We start from the raw sequence: 16863 nt of genomic DNA on the forward strand, positions 1-16863 counted from the left end.
GTTTCTTTGAATGGAAATATCATTGCATATGGTGTCAATTTTGGAGATAAAAAATTGAGCAAGTGCATCACACTTGGTGTTCGATAAAGGAGGAGGCTTGGCTAAAGTCTCAGAGCCAGCAAGGTTTTTAACCACTTTGAAAAGTACTTTGGACTTGTTGACCGCTTCAGATATCATGGTGGATGCGTAGTTGGCCCTGGCCAAAGTGCAGGCTTTGTGGTAGCGTTTCAGCTCACTTTTATAGGTAAGGCTCGCCGTTGGACAGTACTCCCTTCTCCAAATGCATTCCAATTTTTTGCAACGAGACCTATTGGTTTTTAAAAACACAATATACCAAGGGGCAGGGGTTTTGTGAGGTTTCACTTTCTTAGAGACAGCCGGAAGAAAGGTATCAATGGCTTCAAAGAGCCATAAGTTGACAATACTGGCCGGTCAGTAGGAAGATGTTCAGCAAGTGACTTGTTGAGAGAAGTAATATCCAACTTTTTCCAGTCTCTTTTATTGACACTAATTGGAGCACTATATTGAGGCATAGCTCCGGTGGCACAAAAAGAAAATTTTATTAAATAATGGTCAGACCAAAGAATAGGCAAGGCCGATGAGCAATGTAACTGAGAGATGTTAGAAAAAATGAGGTCAAGAAAATGACCGCCACAGTGAGTGGGGCCCTGATTCTGAAGAATGATGTTCATGGATTCTAAGTCAGCAATTAGATTGCTGCTAACACTATTCTTAAGGTCCTCCAAGTGGATATTTAAATTCCCTGACTACCATAAAGTTACTAGATGTAGTAAGAACCGAAACTTTGTAGTCAGAGAGTAAAGCCGTCCAGGTCACAGGGCCGGGAGGGCGATACACCAATAACCCACTAAGGGTGATCCTGGGATGAAGAGCAAGCTTAAAAGATGCTGCCTCGCTATTGCCTAATATAACTTGGTCAAGTTGACATTGAAAAACATTTTTAAATATAATCCAAGGGGCAAAGCGGTTACATAGCTGCGGGACATCCAAGAAAAATGCGCAATGAGGGCAAGACTGAGGGAACTCATCCAACAAATTGAAGGTAGTGGCCACCTGCTCAGGTAGAGGTCTTAAAGCGTGCATTTGCTCTGCATCATAGCTAAGTCTAGGCGATGGAAATTGACCAGGGATTGTGGCCCCTGGGCCCGTGTGGGCGCGGACGGGCGCAGACGGGCACACCTTTGGCGTGCCTTCGGCGCGCCGCCGGCCCGCCCGCTGCGCCCGCCCACTGCGCGGACGGGATATGCCAGACATTTATACCGGAAACAGGGAGAGGGTGGGAGGGTCAGATGGACTAGACCGCAACCCTGTACCTCGCAGCAATATGACTGCTCACCCCCCCGAGTAACCCGCAGTAGCATCTAATCGGCTGCTCGGGAATCACCCAGATAAAACAAAGTAGACGGGTAAGTGCCAGGGATCAAGAGAGCAAATAAAAATACATTAAAAGCAGTTTTTAAAATCAAAGAGTGACAGCTTGCAGGCCTACTTTCCCGGCTTTCCGCCTCAGGAAAGGAAAAGTGCAAAGCAACCAATCAGCGCGGGAAACGAACAGCGCTGCTTAAATACATGAGAGGGCGGGAGGGTCAGATGGACTAGACTGCAACCCTGCACCTCGCAGCAATATGGCCGCTCACCCCCAGAGTAACCCGCAGTAGCACCTAATCGGCTACTCGGGAATCACCCAGATAAAACAAAGTAGAGGGGTAAGTGCCTGAGATCAAGAGAGCAAATAAAGATAAATTAAAAGCAGTTTTTAAAATCAAAGAGTGACAGCTTGCAGGCCTACTTTCCCGGCTTTCCGCCTCGGGAATTAGATTGCTGCTAACACTATTCTTAAGATCCTCCAAGTGGATATTAAAATCCCCGACTACCATAAAGTTACTAGATGTAGTAAGAACCGAAACAATGTAGTCAGAGAGTAAAGCCATCCAGGTCACAAGGCCGGGAGGGCGATACACCAATAACCCACTAAGGGTGATCCTGGGATGAAGAGCAGGCTTAAAAGATGCTGCCTCGCTATTGACTATTATAACTTGGTCAAGTTGACATTGAAAAACATTTTTAAATATAATTTAAACTAAAAAACGTAAACTGGGGTAAATTAACAGAGGTAATCCAAGGGGCAAAGTGGCTACATAGCTGCCGGACATCCAAGAAAAATGCGCAAAGAGGGCAAGACTGACGGAACTGATCCAACAAATTGAAGGTAGTGGCCACCTGCTCAGGTAGAGGTCTTAAAGCGTGCATTTGCTCTGCATCATAGCTAAGTCTAGGCAATGGAAATTGACCAGGAATTGTGGCCCCTGGGCCCGTGTGGGCGCGGACGGGCGCAGACGGGCATGCCTTTGGCGTGCCTTCGGTGCGCCGCCGGCTCGCCCGCTGCGCCCGCCCGCTGCGCGGACGGGATATGCCAGACATTTATACAGAAACAGGGAGAGGGTGGGAGGGTCAGATGGACTAGACCGCAACCCTGCACCTCGCAGCAATATGGCGGCTCACCCCCGAGTAACCCGCAGTAGCACCTAATCGGCTGCTCGGGAATCACCCAGATAAAACAAAGTAGCGGGGTAAGTGCCAGGGATCAAGAGAGCAAATAAAAATACATTAAAAGCAGTTTTTAAAATCAAAGAGTGACAGCTTGCAGGCCTACTTTCCCGGCTTTCCGCCTCAGGAAAGAAAAAGTGCAAGGTGCAAAGCAACCAATCAGCCAGTGAAACAAACAGCGCTGCTTAAATACATGAGAGGGCGGGAGGGTCAGATGGACTAGACCGCAACCCTGCACCTCACAGCAATATGGCGGCTCACCCCCCGAATAACCCGCAGTAGCACTTAATCGGCTGCTCGGGAATCACCCAGATAAAACAAAGTAGAGGGGTAAGTGCCAGGGATCAAGAGAGCAAATAAAGATAAATTAAAAGCAGTTTTTAAAATCAAAGAGTGACAGCTTGCAGGCCTATTTTACCGACTTTCCACCTCAGAGATAGTTTAGCGGTATAGTCCCCATATAGGGGGCCAAAGCCATCTCCGCAAGTGAGAAATTATCTCTAGTTGTGACCCACTTTGGGGAGTCCAGCATTTCTAGAAGCAAATAGGTAAGCAGGGAGAGTTGCAGGGCTAAGGAGTAGTGTTCCACAGATGGTAGGCCCAGGCCTCCGCAGGAGCGTCGAGCCACGAGTTTGGACATGGCTAAGCGGGGATGGAAGGAACCCCAAACGAATGCCCATTTTCGAGCATAGATGACTCGCAGAGTAGTTAGAGGCACCACGATGGGCAGCATTCCCAAGGAATAGTATTAGTATGAGCTTTATTTCAACAACTCGTGTCATAACAGCTAGAAAAGAAGCCCCAGTTAAAATACAGATAAAAACATAGGAATAGGCAGTACATACAGCACATAACACAAAAGGCATACAGGTTCTTCCTTCCGAAGCGGTATGGTGTCTGCATCGTACCTCCTATAAAAGATCTCATAATAAAACAGCATACAATAATTGCTTGAAGCGCACAGTGCTGCTACATACGACAGCTCAAGTGGACGGGGATCCAATATGTAAGCCAATGGAAGGGAGGCATGCCCTTTCAGCATAAACCGATTGGGGAACAGTTCGTCATACTAGCTCATTCTTACATACAATGTTAGAGTTCATTTAATTTGGAATTGCACTGATTAAAGAGATAACAAAAAAAGGAACTAAAAACAGCTAACAAGTTGTTTCAAAGTTTAAGATATGCTTAAGAATAATCTCAGTGGGAAGGAAGAACCATAATAATGTTACAATTAAAATATGTTAATTTGGTCTTCAAATCCAGTGATCATGTTATTTTCCTTATGGACCGTCTCATGGAAAAACTGCGGGGTAGATTTTTACAATAAAGTGCTTGTGCATTACATCTCAGAGAATTGAGAATTTTGTTGGTAGGAAAGATGATAAGCCCTTGGACAGCTTGGTCTACAGGCCAGCCTATTGTTTACTGTGGTTCTCTCATTAGGGCCTTCAGCCTGATACTCCACATATGGCTAAGGAACTTGCAACTCCTCAGACAAAGAGGGGCCTGGAGTCCGATTTTAAGATGTGCATGGCTTTCCGATGGTTCCGTGTGCCCAATTTCCGGCAGATCGGTTTTAACCATTTAGACCCAGGCTGCGCATAGGCCGGACATGCAAACAGCGCATGAGCAACGGACTCCATTGGTGCTTTGTATCCTGGGCAAATGCTCCAACATGGGTCATTTGAATGCCACTTGACGGTTCCTTCGCCCACGGGGAGAGTGCCAAACCTAAATTAGATATAAAACATCCTATCCTGAGGGGCCTGGATTGCTTAGATCCAAATAGTGTTCCAATAGTCTTGCTTGCTTGTGGAGATAGAATTCTGTGGTAAGTTTCCCCTAATTGGGCTTGGAAAACTCTTGATTTGCAACCCATTCCCAATAGTGTTGCTTTAATACATCTTTCCAGTACAAGGGTGGCTCTTTTTTTCCCCATAGGGCTTGAGGCCCTACATCTGATACCAGTTTCCTGACATTTCGAATCCACCCTACCTTGTCACACGTGTCTAAAGAGATTATTTCTGATATAACTTCCACATGGGGCAGGAGCTCTGAGTCCTTCTAATGTGAGCCCAAAAAAGCAGAGGGCGAAGGTAGACAGACAAAATATCAATGTTTAAATATCGACATACAATAATGTCGATGTTTAAATATCGAAGGGCCAGAATGTAGGAGGTAAGTAATATCGTTTTTTTTAATGTCAATGTGATAGAATTTCAAAGGTAAGTAAAATCGATTTTGTTAATATCGATGTTAGTAATATCGATGCTATTATCCATGTTAGTAATATCGATGTTACTAATATCGATTTTTATATGATTTTTATGTATATTATTATGTATTTGGTATGTATTAATTTTTGTATGTAATTTAAGTAAATTTTGCATTTTAGTACCGTAGCGGGTCGTGGGTTTATAAGGGAATAGGGTGGGAAGTAATTTAATTATACTAAACGAATTATTAATTTTTAGGAATTATATAATAATTTTTTTAAATTGGTAATTAATTTTAATACATTGATAATTAATATTAATTAATTGATTAATTGATAATTGTGTTCCATAGCAGGTTATGGGGGTATAGGGGAGTAGGGTGGGAAGTAATTTAATTATATTAAATTAATTTTAATTTTTTAGGAATTATACATTAATTTTAATAATTGGTAATTAATTGTTATTCATTGGTAATTCATTTTAATTAATTGATTAATTGATAATTATGTGTATAGCGGGATATGGGTTTGTAGGGGAATAGGGTGGGAAGTAATTTAATTATAGTATGTTAATTATTAATTTTTAGGAGTTATACATTCATTTTAATTAATTGTAATACATTTTTATTAATTGGTAATTTATTTTAATTAATTGATTAATTGATAATTATGTTCTGTAGCAGTTTAGGGGTTTATATGGGAATAGGGTGGGAAGTAATTTAAATGTAATTAAGTAATATTTTGTTTTAAATAATAGTTGTTGTTAATTATGTTATTGTTAATTAATTATTAATTGGTAATTAATTATTTTTAATTAGTATTATATTATTTTAATAAGTATGTTTTGGTATTTGTAAATAGTTTATATGTATTTAATAATACATTTATTAATATTTTAAAATATTAATTTATTTATAAGTATGTTATTTTTAATTTCTATGCTATCCAACACTTTACCTACTGTTGCCCTCTCTGGAGTTGGAATAGTAATTTTTACGCCTACGCCATCCAACACTTTCCCTACTGTTGCACTCTCTAGAGTTGGAATAGTAATTTTTACCCCTAAACTGTCCAACACTTTCCCTACTGTTGCCCTCTCTGGAGTTGGAATAGTAATTTTACGCCTACGCTATCCAACACTTTCCCTACTGTTGCACTCTCTGGAGTTGGAATAGTAATTTTTACCCCTACGCTATCCAACACTTTCTCTACTGTTGCACTCTCTGGAGTTGGAATAGTATTTTTTACCCCTACGCTATCCAACACTTTCCCTACTGTTGCACTCTCTTTAGTGGTAATAGTAATTTTTACCCCAACGCTATCCAACACTTTCTCTACTGTTGCACTCTCTGGAGTTGGAATAGTAATTTTTACCCCTACGCTATCCAACACTTTCCCTACTGTTGCACTCTCTGGAGTGGGAATAGTCATTTTTACCCCAACGCTATCCAACACTTTTTCCTTCTGTAGCACCCAATGTTATCATTACTGTAGTTTTTTTGGGACATAGAATAGTATTTTTATGTATTTTGCTATTTAATATTTGAATTATTATTATTTTTGATAATGTATAATAATAATTTTAAAAATATTGAAAGTATTTATTTTTTTATGTATTAAATATAATTATTAACTTTTTATTTATGTTATTGTTTTATGTTTAGATGTATTTGTAATTTATAATATTTCTTAATAATTTATGAGTTATTAAAATAATTATTAAAACGTATTAAGTAAGTATATGTTATATATGTTATATATATGTTTAATTAATGTTATATTATTGCATATGTATTATTTATTCATTTTAAACATTATTAAATATTTTTAACTATGTTTATTTGGTTTTTAAGTATTATGTACTTTATTTTACAATTTTTTAAATGATAAAAAAAACGACATTTTTAATTACAATATTTTTAACATCCATATTTTTTTCGATATTTTTGTACTTACCATGTTGTAGATAGGATGTCGATATTCTTGTCTTCAATATTCCAGTGTCAATTTTTCTGTAGGTCGATATTTTGTCCGTTGATATTTGGTCAGTGATTCCACTGTGCACCTAGGCTTCCAATACTGTTGTAGGCCTTTCTCGCGGTTTGCTGTGTGGAGCTGTAATCAGGGCTCTCGTCAGGTCCGGAGCACTAGCTTTTGGAACTGTGGCTTCACTGCTGCACTGGGGGCTATACATGTTGTCCCCGTAATGCCCAAGATGCCACTGCCACCATCTGGGGCATGTCTCGACAAGGAGATTCTGAGGTAAGCAGCAATCACTGAACATGGCCAGATCACACCCCCCTAGCATGGCAGCTTTTTATCATCTGATCTAAAATTTGCTTCCTGAGAGATGGCCGAAGAGCAATAGACTGTACCAAAAGAGCCTTGATCCTGGGCCCATTCCCAGCAATGATACTATAACCCAGGTTGGTCTCTAAAGTAGTAAAGGTCCCATTAGGATAGCGGGCGGAAAATCACCCTGACCACCATGGAGGCGGAAAACAACCGCCCGCCGGGACCGCAGACAAACCAGCGGTCAAATTAGGATCAACCACCAAAAAAGACCGACCGCGGCGGTAGCGGGCTAACAAAAACCGCCCGACACGGGCGGTGACGTCCAAAAACCGACCGCGGCGGTCAGAAACGCAGCGAAAAAGCTACAACCCGCCGCTAGCAAAGCGGAGACACCGCATGGGAAATTAGGATTTCCCTGATGGTCCCGCGGTACGATCCGCAGTTTCTGACCGCCACGGTCGCACACAGGAGTGAATGGGAGAGACAGCGAAAGAGCTGCAGCATAGCCACCGCAGCAGACGGTACATGAAAAAAATGGCGGACGATGCCAAAACACTGCAATGAAGCCTAACTGAGCACAAATCAAAGTAGCCATGCCCTACAAATACACAAAACACATACCAATGATAAAACAAATGCCCGAAAATTAAATACAATTCCCAGGACAACGCCCACAACACACCTCACAGCAAAAGCCCATTTGGACACACCCACATAGCTGAGTATAAAACCAGCCCCTTTACTGACCACAATCCTTTGCCACACTCCAGAGGAGAAGGGCATACATCACATCTGATAGGAGAGGCAAAACAACACAACACACACCCCACCAACACCACCACTACCACCATCACTACCACCATCACACCAGCACCAACAATCCCCCAGCACACAACACACCTCACACATCAACACAACACCCACAACACACACCCCTGCACCCACAAACACTGCAAACACCACTCACCATGATAGCACAGAAAACACCAAAATTCATAGAGGGTGAGTTGACAGTCATGGTCAATGAGGTAGTATGTAAATGTAAATGTATTTGAGCTTATATAGCACACAGCTACCCACAAAGGGTTTCCCGGCGCTTGCTTAGGGAACCCGTCCTGGTATTCCCCTGTGAGATAACCCCCGGCAGGGTATCCACAAGGTGAAAGCCAGGCATCCCGCCGCGAGGGGCCGTTGTGGAGATTAAGCAAGCTATTGCCCAGAGTCGCAGAGTGTGAACCCGTGAGTCGAGAAGGCACCGGAGCGAGAATTATCGAGTCCGTGGAATTTTTGAGCCCAAGACCCGCCGAGGCGGGGAATTGAACCGTGGTCTAGGGCCGATCTCAGCTTCCGGGTCTGCCGCCTCTAACCCCTGAGCCACACTTCTGTTTGGCAGCCTGGTCCAACAGACACCATTAGCCAAAAGGACACAAATATGGGAAAGGATAGTCCAAAGGGTCAATGCTGTAGGGACCACCCCGCGATCCAAGAAGGAGATCATGAAGCGGCGACATGATCTGAAGAGGGTTGTCAAGGAGAGGAGGAGGAAGAACTGGGAGCTGGCGAACCGGACTGGCAGTGGCCCTCCCATCCCACAGAAAACATTCACACCATGGGAGGAGAAGGTGCTTGCCATACTGCATCCAGAGAAGTGTGGCTCACTGGTTAGAAGCGGCAGACCCTGAAGCAGAAGTCGGCCCGGGACCAGGGTTCAATTCCCGACGCAGCAGGGTCTTGGGTCAATGTCCGCGGACTCGATAATTCTCGCCTAGGTGCCTACGCTAACCATGGGTCCCACTCTGCAACTCTGGGCATTAGCTTGCTTAATCTCCACAACGGCCCCAGCAGCGCCGGGGATGCCTGGCTTCACCTTGGGGGTGCCCTCTCACAGGGAAAGCCAGGACGGGTTCCCCAGCGGTATACAGCGCCAGGACGCCACGTAACGAGGTAACAGTGCATACATACATTACATTACATTACATTACACATTACAGAGAGTTCCACAGGAGTATCCGGGGGAATGGAGGCTGGTAAGTACAAAGAAATGGCAACCAACACACTGATAGGTACTTCCTTGCACAACCCAAACACCAGTGCATTGTTCACCCTCACCTAGCAGGTAGCTAGCCATCTTGCTTGTGAGGCTTGTTTGGGGGTGGGAGGCCTGTCCCACGACTCCCACCATGACCCCTGTCTCACACCTGAGCAGGGTAGAGGCCTCCTCCCACACCTCCCAGGAGCACATGAAGCCATTGCATTGTTCATTAAACAAACTTACAGGTAGGTAGGCATCTTGCTTGGGAGGCCTGTTTGTGGGAGGGAGGCCTGCACTCCTACTCCCACCATGTCCCCTGTTCCACACACCAGCAGCATGAAGGCATCCCCCACCCAATGGGATTTCGTTCCAATGGGAACAGTCAAGCCCGAACTACCAGGCCAGGTCCTCCCTGGACTGGAACAAGCATCCTAGGACTGGTTTCAGGATTTCAGCCCTCATCAGCCAGGATAGCTTGACTCTAGTGGAATGGAGAGCACGGACCCACGTCTGGCATACTCGTACCACTTGGGGTGACAGTTAATGGACAGAATTCAGAACAATGTCATACATTCACCCCATTACAGAGATCTAGGCCTAAAGCCATCGTTTTGTTGCTCACCATGCCATTCCAGTTTGGACCAGAATGCAGAGCAATGACATACATTCACCCCAGAACAGAGATAGGGGCCTAAATCCATCATTTTTGTGCTTACCATGCCATTCCACTTTGGACCCAGCCATATGAAAATCGGTCTTGACCCTGTGCCCAATGGGAACAGTCCAGCCCGAACTGCCAGGCCAGGTCCTTCCTTGACTGGAAGCAAGCATCCTAGGACCAGTTTCAGGCTTTCAGCCCTCATCTGCCAGGATAGCTTGACTCCAGCGGCATGGAGAGCACGGAACCCACCTCTGGGCAAACCCGTACCACTCGGGGTGACAATTGCATAAAGAACAATTAATGGACAGAATGCAGAACAATGTCATACATTCACCCCAGTACAGAGATCTAGGCCTAAAGTCATCATTTTTTTGCTCACCATGCCTTTCCAGTTAGGACAAAGCCATATGCAAATAAGTCTAGACCCTGTGCCCAAAGGGAACAGTCCAGCCTGAACTGCCAGGCCAGGTCCTTCCTGGACTGGAAACAAGCATCCTAGGACCGGTTTCGGGCTTTCAGCCCTCATCAGCCAGGATAGCTTGTCTCCAGGGGCATGAAGTACATTGGACCCACATCCTGGCATACTCATACCACTCGGGATGACAATTGCAAAAAGAACAATTAATGGACAGAATACAGAACAATGTCATACATACACCCCAGTACAGAGATCTGGCTGAAAAAGGGTAACATTCCCTGAAACCAGTCCCAGGAAGCTTGTTTCCGGTCCAGGGAGGGCCTGGTCTGGCAGTTCGGACTTGACTGTTCCCTTGGGGCACAGGGTCAAGACTGATTTCCAAAAGGCTGGGTCCAAACTGGGGTGGCGTAGTGGGCAAAAGAATGATGGATTTAACCCCGATCTTTTGACTGCAGGAGAATGTTTGCATTGTCAGCATTCTGTCCATCATTTATTTGCTGTAACAGTTTTCGCCCTAAATTGGGATGGGTCTACCCAGCCAGACGTGGGTCCCTTGCTCACTGTGCCACTGTATACCCGATTATAGCTAGCCTGGCTGAAGAAGGGTGACATACCCTGAATCCGGTCCCAGGATAGTTGTTTCCGGTCCAGAGAGGATCTGGCCTGGCAGTTCGGTCTGGACTGATCCCATGGAGTACAGGGTCAAGACTGATTTGTATATGGCTGGGTCCAAACTGGGGTGGTGAGGGGGCAAAAGAACGATGGATTTAACACAGATCTTTTGATTGGGGGCGAATATTTACATTGCCATCATTCTGTCCATCATTTGTTTGCTGTAACACTTTTCACCCTTAGTGGGATGGGCATGCCCAGATGTGGGTCCCTTGCTCACTGTGCCACTGGATTCAAGCTAGCCTGGCTGAGGAAGGGTGACATACCAGGAAACCAGTCCCAGGATGCTTGTTTCCAGTCCAGGGAGGACCTGGCCTGGCAGTTCGGTCTGGACTGTTCCCATGGGGCACAGGGTTAAGACTGATTTGCATATGGCTGGGTACAAACTTGGTGGTGTAGTGGGCAAAAGAATGCATCATCACCGTCAGGTCTCTAAGCGCTGTGAGAGAAAGCCCTACCCTAGCACGTGGTATGGATATACTTGATTAGGTTGTGCCCCAAGCTTCTGCAAAAAGGAGTGTTTTTAGCTTCTTCCTAAATAGGAGGAGGGCATTTTCCTTACACAGATTTTCTGGCAGCTTGTTCCATAGTCAAGGAGTTGAGGTTGAGAAAGCTCTACCTTCTTTGGAGGCCATGTTAAAGCGGGAACAGGCCAGCAGGCCAGACTCCAAGGAACAGAGCGACCTGCTAGATGTGTAGTGTACCAGACGATCTTTAATGTAGGTTGGGGCACGGCCATAAATGGCCTTGTGCGCAATACAGACGCCCTTAAACCTAGTTCTCTGCCTGACCGGAAGCCGGTGTAGCTGGCGAAGGAGGGGGTGGCGAGGGCCCTATTAGCCATTCCAAAGATCAATCTGGTTGCATGGTTCATGATTACCTGTAATCTGGCAAGCAGCTTTTCTGGAAGGCCAATGTAGAGGGAGTTTCGGTGGTCCAGTTGTGACACTATCATGGCCGATACTGCTGTTCTGCGTGTTGCAAAGGTGAGAAGGGGAGCTAGTGTCTGTAGCTGTCTTAACAGACCAAAACATGTTCCTACTACGGTGGATACCTGGTGGGTCAGGGAGAGCTTGGCATGGATTTTGATGCCAAGGCTTCTTGCGGCCTGGGCAGGTTCAGGATTTGTGCCCAGCTCTTGTGGCCAAAAGAGGTTGCTCCTTATCAGGATTCATTTTGAGTGAATTGTCTGTCATCCAGTTGACTGTGTATTGTAAAATGTTTTGCATTCGTGTATTGGCAGTGGGGGGGTTGTCTATCTGGATTATGATTTGGGTGTTGTCCGCGCAGGTATAATGCTGGCACTCCATGAGAGTCAGCGCGGTTAACAAGAGCTGGAGGTAGGCATTGAATAGGAGAGGGGACAACGCCGAACCCTGTGGCACCCGCACATGAGTATACCGGCGTCCGATACCTGGTCAGCCAGCTGTACTCTCTGTGATCTGTTGGTAAGGAAGGACGTAAGCCATTTAAGGGTCGTACCCTTGATGCCTAACTCCGAGAATCGCAACAAAAGTTGGTCGTGATTGACTGTATCAAATGCTGTGGATAGGTGTAGCAAAACCAGGGCACTTGACTTTATCTTGTCGGCTCTGAGCCTTAGTTCATCCAATACTGCCAGCATTACCATTTTTGTACTGTGATGGGCCCTAAAACCCTCCTGATTGGTTTGCAGTAGTTGATTTGATTCTAAGTTGTGTGACAAGGATTTCAGCATGTGCTGTTCCAGCACTTTGGCCAGGAAAGAGAGCTCAGAAATTGTCCTAAAATTTTTAAGGTTCTTCACATATGCCACGGTTTTTTTCAAAAGAGGGATGACTCGCACTTCCTTAATAACGATGGGAACGTGGCCAGATTCAAGAGACTGATTTTGTAGCGTGAAGACCTCGCTCTCTACCCCTGGTAACGCCATACTGAATACCCTCGGTAGGCAGGGGACGGTAGGTGACCCTAACTTAACCTGGCCCATTAGGGGTTCAGGGAGTCATGATTAAGCATTGGAAAGACAGCGTTTATCATATGGGTGTGGCAGGAGCTCTGATGCTAGGGGACAATGGACAGTAGGAGTAAGGTGGATCTCCGTCAGCAGGTCCTTCACTTTTTGTAAGAAGAATGACTGCGAACATTGATTTATATTTCACCAGGGCACCTAGGTCATAAGCTTTCCGACAGGCTTTCTCGCACTGGCATAAATTTAGTTTCTTGTTTCTTAGAGCCTCATTGAACCATGGGGCCCCTTTGCCTTTGTTCCTTACTCTTTCCCTACGTGCAGGGGCTACTACATCAATGGCGAGCTTCAGCCTCATGGAAAGGGCGGCGCTATCTAGGTCAAGGTTTTCCTGTGCTGGACTTGGGGGGGCTGATTTATGTAGCGTCTTAACCAGGTCGAGAGCTCTAATTTTATTCCATCCCTGCATCCCTTTCCACTCCGGTGGGGATATTGCTTGTCTTGTGGGTGGAAACAGGCCTCTGAATAAATGATGATCGGACCAGGCGCAGAGACTGATATCTATTGGGCTAGTAAATGGATGGGACGTCCGAACCAAATCGAATATGTGGCCCTTCTCATTAGTAGGAGCATTCACCAGTTGTTTAAGTTCCAGGGAGACCAGTGCCTCATCCAACTGTTTGGCCTGGCTGTCTTTGGGTATCTGATTCCAGTTGAAGTTGAAGTTCCCCATCACCAGGATACATTGATACCGCAAGCGGATATCGTTGACTAATTCAGTGAAGAGCTCAACAAATTTGGGTGACGTTCGAGGGGGGCGATGGACTATCAGAATGATTAATCAGGCAGTCTGGGAGCAGATTTTAGCCCACAACATTTCTGCACCCTCGATGCTTTCAGTGTACAGGGTCTCTGTCTTTAACTGTTGATTATATAGGATTGTGACACCACCCCCTCTAGTGCTGCCAGGTCTGGCATAGTTCGGGGGTCGGAGGACTCCTTGAGCCAAGTTTCTGTGACTCCTAGGATGTCTTGGAGGTGCAGAAAACCTCAAGATTATGTTTTTGCAAGGAGCGGGTGTTGAGGATAGCCACCCGTAGTCCACTTTGGCCAGTGGGCTGGGACGCCTTAGATGGATGAGATAGGAGAACTGTGCTACCTACTACCGTTTGTGTCCTTAATAGCGGTTCCGACCTGAGTGCGTCTGCTACGTTATTATCAAGTAGCACCGTACCTTGATCTAAGGTCAGGAGTTCCTCCGTGGAGTACGAGTAGCGGGGACCAGGGGGACTGGCCCCTGGTCCTGGTTGGTCGTGGACAAGCGCAGACTGGCTTGCCTTAGGCGCACCTTCGGCACGCCAGCAGCATGCCCTTTGTGCGCTTGCTCCAGCTCTGTAGATAAGCTGTCAACTCCTCCCACCCAACCAATCAGCCCTGGTGTGCAGCAGCTGACCATGTCCGAGCACTAGACCTTAGAAGTTAAGCAGAAGTGCACCAGGGAGCGCTGAGCGCATTTAAAACCAAACACAGTACAAAGTACAAGTTTATAAAAAGGATTCCTTCAATTTTTAAAAGTAGCAGCATTTTTACAGACAATTACCAGGCAGCGCCATGAGCAAACCTCCACGAGGGAGTCAGTGTGTCTCTCTCTGCCTGCGCGCTTCCTGCAGCTCCGATGGATTTAACCCAGATCTTTTGACTGGGGGACAATATTTGCATTGTCAGCATTCTGTCCATCATTTATTTGTTGTAACACTAGTACATAATAGAGCAGGGGGTTTAGAACCACCACTAAGTGAGAGGTGCAAAAACATGCTTCTTTAACTAGTAGTCGCGTTTGCAAAGTGGTAGAGAAAGGGTGCTCGGCCTCCCTCCAGTGCTCACGAATTCCGCTGCCTAGGAGTTTCAGGAGGTATCAGGAGGGCTTCTTGGCCCCCAAAGTCCCTTAGGAGTAAAGTGGACTTCATTCCCATTCCCCATCCAATAGTCTGCCAAGAGGCTCTTTTGCAGAGTGGTGGAGAAAGGGCGCATATCTTCCGAAGACGTCTTAGCAATCCTACTGTGTGGGACTTACTGGAGGTAATAAGAGGGGTACTTGGCCCACAAGCTCCCCAAAGACATCCATGGGGGGCCTACTACTCCTCCTCTTACCTCCAGTAAGTACCATACAGCAGGATTGCTAAGTTCTCATAACAGGCCAAGCCCTCTTTGCCCACCACTCTGCAAACGCGCCCCCTGGCACTGCTGGGGGTCTTTAGGGGCCAACTAGCCTACATCTTACCTCCAGTAAGCCCCACACAGTGGGATTGCTGAGAGGTGGACACAGGCCACGCCCCCCTTTCTCCAGCACTCTGCGAACATGCCTCCCGGGGCACGCTCTTGGTTCGGGGATGAAGCCCCCTTTCCTCATGGGGATCCATGGGGGCCAACTAGCCCACCATGTACCTCAAGTACCCCACACAGCTGGATTGCTGAGAGTGGTCTGAGACCACTCCCCTTTTTACACCACTCTGCAAACGTGCCTCTTGGCGCACTGCGGGTGGGGCAATGAGCTCCTTTTGTGTCCTGAGGACCTCAGGACACAAGTGGACTTCATCTACCTCTCTGCAATCCAGCTGTGCGGCACTTACTGGAGATACCTGGTGGTACCCTCAGTGTTCAAGGGGACTAAATTCCCCAACTTAGAACGTGCCAGGGGGCGAGTTTGCAGAGTTGTGCAGGGAAGGGGCGGGGCCAACTGTGAGAGGCCAGCTTTCTTAAATAATATGTTTTTAGAAGGAGGGCTGTGTGGCCCCCTTGTTTTATTATTTTTGGGTCCCTGGGGACTCCATCCCCCAGGGCTTGACCCTTTTAACAATTTTTTTTTAATTAAACGGAAAAGGGGCCATGCAACCGCCCTCCAGAGGCCAATTTTGGACCCTGGGACCCTATCCCCCGGGTCATAGACTATTTTAAAAAAAAAGAAGATAAGATCTCTCATATAAAACACACGTAAACAAAGTTACAGCTAGATGCTTCAGTATACTGAAAGCTCTCCGTAAGATTCTGGATCTTTTGCCAATCGACTCCAGAAAGACCATTGTGCATGCCATCGTAACCCCTCACCTTGACTTTGGTAATGCTCTGCTCCTAGGGCTGAGCCAAAAAGGATTACACCAACTTCAATGTGCTCAAAATGCTGCAGCTCGCCTAGTACTCAAACTTCCTCACAGAGCATCAGGTAAATCAGCTCTATCCAAACTCCACTGGTTACCTATAAGAGAGCGGATTAAATTTAAGTCGCTTTGTTTCACTCATCGTATTGCTCAGGGCAAAGGCCCGGCCTATCTCCTTAACCTTCTGACAATACACCGCCCCACCAGAGACTTGAGATCAGCCGGAAGGATGATGTTCAAACTTCCTAAAATCACCAGAGCCAGGATGGGCAGACGCTCATTCAGATTTTTAGCGGCTAAATGCTGGAACGATCTCCCGCTCGATCTTCGGATGGAGCCTTCCGAAAGCATGTTCCGAAGAAAACTTAAAACCTTTCTTTTTCCCCAGGATTAATCCCGGTGCCATTATAAATCCTTAATTGTTTTACCCCTGTCTCGCCTTTAGCTTTTTTGTGCATTATACAGCGCGGGGACACACTGTTTTGGGTAACCAGGCGCTTAATAAATGGTTTTAATAATAAATAATAAATAAATAAATTGGAATGGGGGCCGTGTAGCCCTCTTCCGGGGCCACTATTGGCCCTGGGGACCCCATTCCCCACGGCAAGCCTCTTCTTTAAAAAATGAATTAAAGGGGAGAGTGCAGGCCCTCAGAATTGGGGACTGTGGGGGAGCCACAAGGCCCCCACAGTCCGAGCCCAGCTCCCCGCCTCCTGCAGGATCCAGCATTGCTTTTGGACAAGGGGAGCTGCTGACATGCAGCTCCCCTGTCCAAAAGCAATCTACTTTGCTTCGTTGAGGCAAAAGCAGGTTACCGGCTCTTGCTTCAACGAAGCAAAGCAGGGTTTGCTATTACAGGGTGGGAGCTGTGCTACGGCCCTGCCATAGCAAACAGC

This window comes from Lissotriton vulgaris, chromosome 1_1 (genome assembly GCF_964263255.1).
Source record: "Lissotriton vulgaris chromosome 1_1, aLisVul1.2, whole genome shotgun sequence".
Classification (NCBI taxonomy): domain Eukaryota; kingdom Metazoa; phylum Chordata; class Amphibia; order Caudata; family Salamandridae; genus Lissotriton; species Lissotriton vulgaris.